Here is a 5,635-nt window from a genome sequence, read left to right on the forward strand (position 1 = left end):
GCTTGCCATGTTCCTGGGACGATCACAGGACGTTCCACAAAGACCAAGGTCAGACTGCAGGACAGCCTCGCCTACACGGCCTGTATGGGGACGTGCAAGGTCACTGGGATGCCATAGGGGAGCTCTCCCCATATGTATGATACAGACACAAAAACAGATGAACAGATCCGTTGGACAGACTAGGAAGCTCAGATACGGCCTCAGGCCCATATGGGAACTTTTATATGATATATGTACCGTCACAGATCAACGGCAGGGGGGTGTGACGTCTTGTGATATTCAGAATGCTTAGTGTGTCTACATCTTTATAATGGCCTTGTGGGAGCTGCCCCAAGCTGACCTCTCTGACCTCCTCCCTTATTGTTACCATTGACTTCTCAAATACACAAAACTCCATCTTAGAGACCCTGCACTGATAGCCCCACCCCCTGGAATGATTTTATCCCCAATGTCCACATAGCCTGTTTTCTCACCTCATTCATGTCAATACTCAAATGTCAAACTCCCAGGGATGTTTTCACTGAACAACTCAACAAACATCAAAAATATTTCTTATTTTAAAATAATTTCCAAAAGAAAATCCTAAATCTTGATAGATTTATGGGAGGAGAGTTCTGTGAAGTATTCCATGAAATGATAAACCCAAATATACTCAAAATCTTCCAGAGATCAGCAACTACCAACTCATTTTCCAGAGTTAGAATAATATTGTCCTTAAAAAATGCTAATTAGGGGCCAGCCCTGTGGCATAGTGGTCAAGTTCCATGCACTCTGTTTCGGCATCCCAGGTTTGCAGACTTGGATCCTGGGTGCAAACCTACACCACTCATCAGCCATGCTGTGGTGGCAGCCTATGTACAAAATAGAGGAAAATTGGCACAGATGTTAGCTCAGGGACAATCTCCCTCAGCAAAAAAAAAAAAAGCTAATTAAATTCAGCAATGCAGGGGGTTGACCCTGTGGCCAAGTGGTTAAATGTGCGCACTTTGCTTCAGTGACCATGGGTTTCACCAGTTGGGATCCTGGGCACAGACCTAGAGCCGCTCATCAAGCCATCCTGAGGCAGCATCCCACGTAGCAGAGCCAGAAAGACCTACAACTAGAATATACAACTATGTACTGGGGGGCTTTGGGGAGGAGAAGAAAAAAAAGGAAGATTGGCAACAGATGTTAGCTCAGCTGCCAATCCTTAAAAAAAATTTTTTTAATTCAGCTATGCATATAATTGTAATACCTTGAATTCATTTCATAAATGGTTTATTATTATGAAACATATAAATGTCATTCACCATATTAATGGATGATAAGACATAATCATATGATCATCTTAACAAATGCGGAAAAACATGTAAATAAAATTCAAATCCATTTACATTTTAAAAAAATTATCAAAATAGGCAGAGGATATGAACAGACATTTTTCCAAAGAAGATATCCGGATGGCCAATAGGCACATGAAAAGATGTTCAACATCACTAATCATCAGGGAAATGCAAATCAAAACTACACTAAGATATCACCTCACACCTGTTAGAATGTCTATAATCACCAAGACAAAAAAATAACAAATGTTGGAGAGGATGTGGAGAAAAGGGAACCCTCATCCACTGCTGCTGGCGATGCAAACTGGTGCAGCCACTATGGAAAACAGTATGGAAATTTCTCAAAAGATTAAAAATAGAAATGCCATATGATCCAGCTATCCCACTACTGGGTATTTATCCAAAGAACTTGAAATCAAGAGGTCAAAGAGACTTATGCACCCCTGTGTTCACTGCAGCATTATTCACAATTGCCAAGATGTGGAAGCAACCCTAAGTGCCCATCAACTGGTGACAGGATAAAGAATACTACTCAGCCATACAAAAAGACAAAATCGCCCCATTTGCAAAAACATGGATGGGCCTTGAGGGTGTTATGTTAAGCGAAATAAGCCAGACAGAGAAAGACAAACACCACATGATTTCACTCATATGTGGAAGAGAAACTAACACATGGACAGAGAGAAGAGTTTAGTGGTTACCAGAGGGGAAGGGGGCTGGGGGGTGAAGGGACACATTTAAGGTAACTGACAAATAATAATGTACATCTGAAATTTCAAAATGTTATAAACTATTATGACCTATAAAAAACCCACAAAAAACCTATCACACTATACATAGAAATATGTGCCCAGTATAATATTATCAACAAAAGCAGTAAAATAAACCTGATTTAGGTGACAAAACATCAGAAATTTTTGTTTTCAAATTATCAACCAGACAAGGCTATCATTATCACTTCTTCAATTCAATATTGCAGCAGATAATCTAGCTGGTGTTACGAGATAGAGAAAAACAAACTGAAAGGGTTGGAGTAGGATTTCCATAACCATAATTTCTCTGAGATTTATGATCATCTATATAGAAAAAAACAATATGTAATGAGTGCCAGAATACTTATGACAATTTATCAAGTTTGCCATAACTATGATCAAGATCCAAAAACAAATTACACTTCTACAGATGAAAATTAGATGGGGAAAAAGTAGTTTTAAAAAGATTTTTTGCTTTATAGGAAGAAGTAAAGATACTCAGGATAAAACTAACGAAACGTGTGTGGTGGAGACGGCGAGTTTTCAACTAGCATGGCTTTGCCTCTCTTTCCTGGGTCTCAGTCTGCCCACTGACATTCCCATCTTCCCTTGTAACTGGGCCATGAAATTAGGTTGTGAATGAAATGAGAACAATACCAAGTGTACCCATGCCAGTCCCTGGGACTTGAGACATTGGGCTTGCCTCCACCAGGCTCTCAGTTGGGAGCTATGATAGGAACTGTGTACCACATGGCAGCCAGCACCAAAACACCAGTCAAACAATGCGCCATCTTGAAAGCGGATTGTCTACAACAGTCACACTGCCCCAAACTGTGCCCCACTTGAACTGGCCAGTCAACTCAAGGCAACATCTCCAAATATGTAAAATCACAATGATCAGAAAATAGAGAGATGGGGAAGCTTATCTAATATCAGTAGTTATTGGCAAAGCATCTTTGTTTATTTATTTGTTTACTTATTTTTTGCTGAGGAAGATCTGCCCTGAGCTAACATCCATTTCCAATCTTCCTCTTTTTTTCCTTTTTTATGTGAGCCACCACTATAGCATGGCTGCTAACAGATGTGTGGTGTAGGTCTGTGCGTGGGAACTGAACCCAGGCTGCCATAGTGGAGCGTGCCAAACATAACCACTGGGCTACCAGGACTGGCCTGAAGCATCTGTACTTAGACAGAGCTCACTGATATAATCCAGGGCCCCGATATATGTGACCAGGAACAGGCCAACACAATAATCATTCATTCATTCGTTGAATAAATTTTACCACTGCCTAGCAGCTTTATTCATACTAGTCAAATCTGGAAACACAAAAAATGTTCAGTAGTAACTGCATAAACCAAGTGTGGAATATCTATACAATGAGATACTACTTAGCAATAAGAAGGATACTACTCGGCACACAACAGGATGGAAGTGTCAAGAATATTACGCTAAGTAAAAGAAGACAGATATATGGTATATGATTCCACTTATATAAAATTTTTGAAAGGTCAACACAAATCTCTAACGATAGAAATCAAATCGGTAGTCACCTGAGGCTGGGGCTGTGGGGAGTGACTGACTGCAGTGGGACATAACAAAGGCTGGGGACTGTGGGAATGTTTCGTGTCTTGATTGGGCTGGGAGTTACCCAAGTGTAGACATTTGTCAAAACTCAGTGAATTGTGCATTTACATTGGGTGCCCTTCATTGTCTGTAAATTATGCTTCAATACAGCGATTTTTAAAAAACTCCTGGGTGATGTTAATGGGTAGCCAGGATTTAGAATCACTGCGATCAACATCCTAACCCTCTCACTGTACAAAATGGGGCACAGTCACAGAGAGGGGAAGGGAATTACCCAAAGTCACTCAAGTTGTGAGTGTCAGACCTAAGGCCTGAATCTCAGTTCCTGACACCTAAGAAACTTCTTCACACTCCTGCCTCCACGATCAAGGCTGTGTCTGACTTCCCTGAGTGAACATGGGCACATCCCTTAAAAGATAGGCCCTGGGTCAAGGGCCCCAGGGTATGGTTCAGCGTCAGCTCCAGGCTTCCACCTGCCTACACCTTTGAATGGTAGGAACCACCGGGGTCAAGCTGCTGCTGTCCAGTAATTTTGCACCTTCAGGACCAGGTCTGCCTTCCAGGGCAGGGATGGGAGGAGTGCCGCCCCCCAGGATCCCTCTCTCTGGCCTCAGGGCTGGTCTCTCTACAACAGCCCACAGAGACTGACTCTAGAACATACTTGAGGATGCTGAGTGTTAAGGGGCACATAGAAGAGCCAGCAGAAGGCAGATATCACCATTTCCCCAGGGTAGAATTTTTCTTTCCCTTGAAATCTCAAAGAAGAAAACTTCACCTGTCAGATGAGGTCTTCATTTTCTGTGAGTTCAGTGGACCATGCCAGGTCCCACAGAGAAAAGAGATTATGTGAGAGACTCTGCAAAGAAAAGGTAGGAAAGACAGTTGTCATTGGAGGAGATTAAGAATTAGGTAGGTGAAAAAGATTTCAGACTTTTCCAGTTGTCTATTGCTGCATTAATAAACAAGCCAAGGTTAAGTGACTTAAAACAAGAAACATTTCGTTAACTCTCACGATTTTCTGGGTCAGGAATGTGAACAGGGCTCAGCTGAGTAAATCTTCTTTTTCATGTGGCATCAGTGGGAGTCATGTGGTGGTACTCAGCTGATGGATAGAGTGGCTTAGGGGATCCAACATGGCTTCTCGCAAATGCCTGTGCCTTGCTGTGGGTGACTGGAAAGCTGGGCTCAGATGCTGAGCACCAGGTGCTCAACCAGAGCACCTCCACGTGGCCAGTCTTCTTACATGGCAACACAGCACTGCCATGATTGTTCCAAGAGACCCACAGACCACACAGAAGTTGTAACTCCCTTTGCTTTGACCTATTCTGAGAATGCTACATCGATCAAGTTTTTGTTTTTGTTTGGGGTTTTTTTTTTTTTGGTGATGAAGATTGGCCTTGAACTAAGATCTGTTGCCAATCTTCCCCTTTTTCCTTGAGGAAGATTGTTCCTGAGCTAATATCTGTGCCAATCTTCCTCTTACTTTTTGTATGTGGGATGCCACCACAGCATGGCTTGATGGGTGGTATGTAGGTCCATGCCCAGGATCCAAACACAGGAACCCTAGGCTGCTGAAGTGGAGTGTGAAACTTAACCACTACACCACCAGGCTGGCCCCTTCATCAAGCTTTTTTGATCAGGTTAGTTATTAAAGTCCATCCAGATTTAGGGGAGTATGAATTAAACTCACTTTTCAATGGGAGAAGTAGTGAAGACTTTTTTTGCCATCTTCAATATACCACAAGCAGTGCTGGACAATGGGACACTACAATTGCAAAGCCAAAAAGATAAGTTGCAGAGGAAGACCAAAAGAATCACAAACTCTAGACTAAGTGACAAAGGGTGGAATGTTATGAGACCATTGAGAACAGAACAAGAGGTACGAAGAAATGGAGAAAGATTCTTAGAGGTAACTTTGAAGGAGGACTGAGACGTCCTCAGTGAAGAATTAAGTAATTTATCAAGTATCAGTTGCA

The sequence above is a fragment of the Equus przewalskii genome, chromosome 9, assembly GCF_037783145.1.
Source record: "Equus przewalskii isolate Varuska chromosome 9, EquPr2, whole genome shotgun sequence".
Taxonomy (NCBI): Eukaryota; Metazoa; Chordata; class Mammalia; order Perissodactyla; family Equidae; genus Equus; species Equus przewalskii.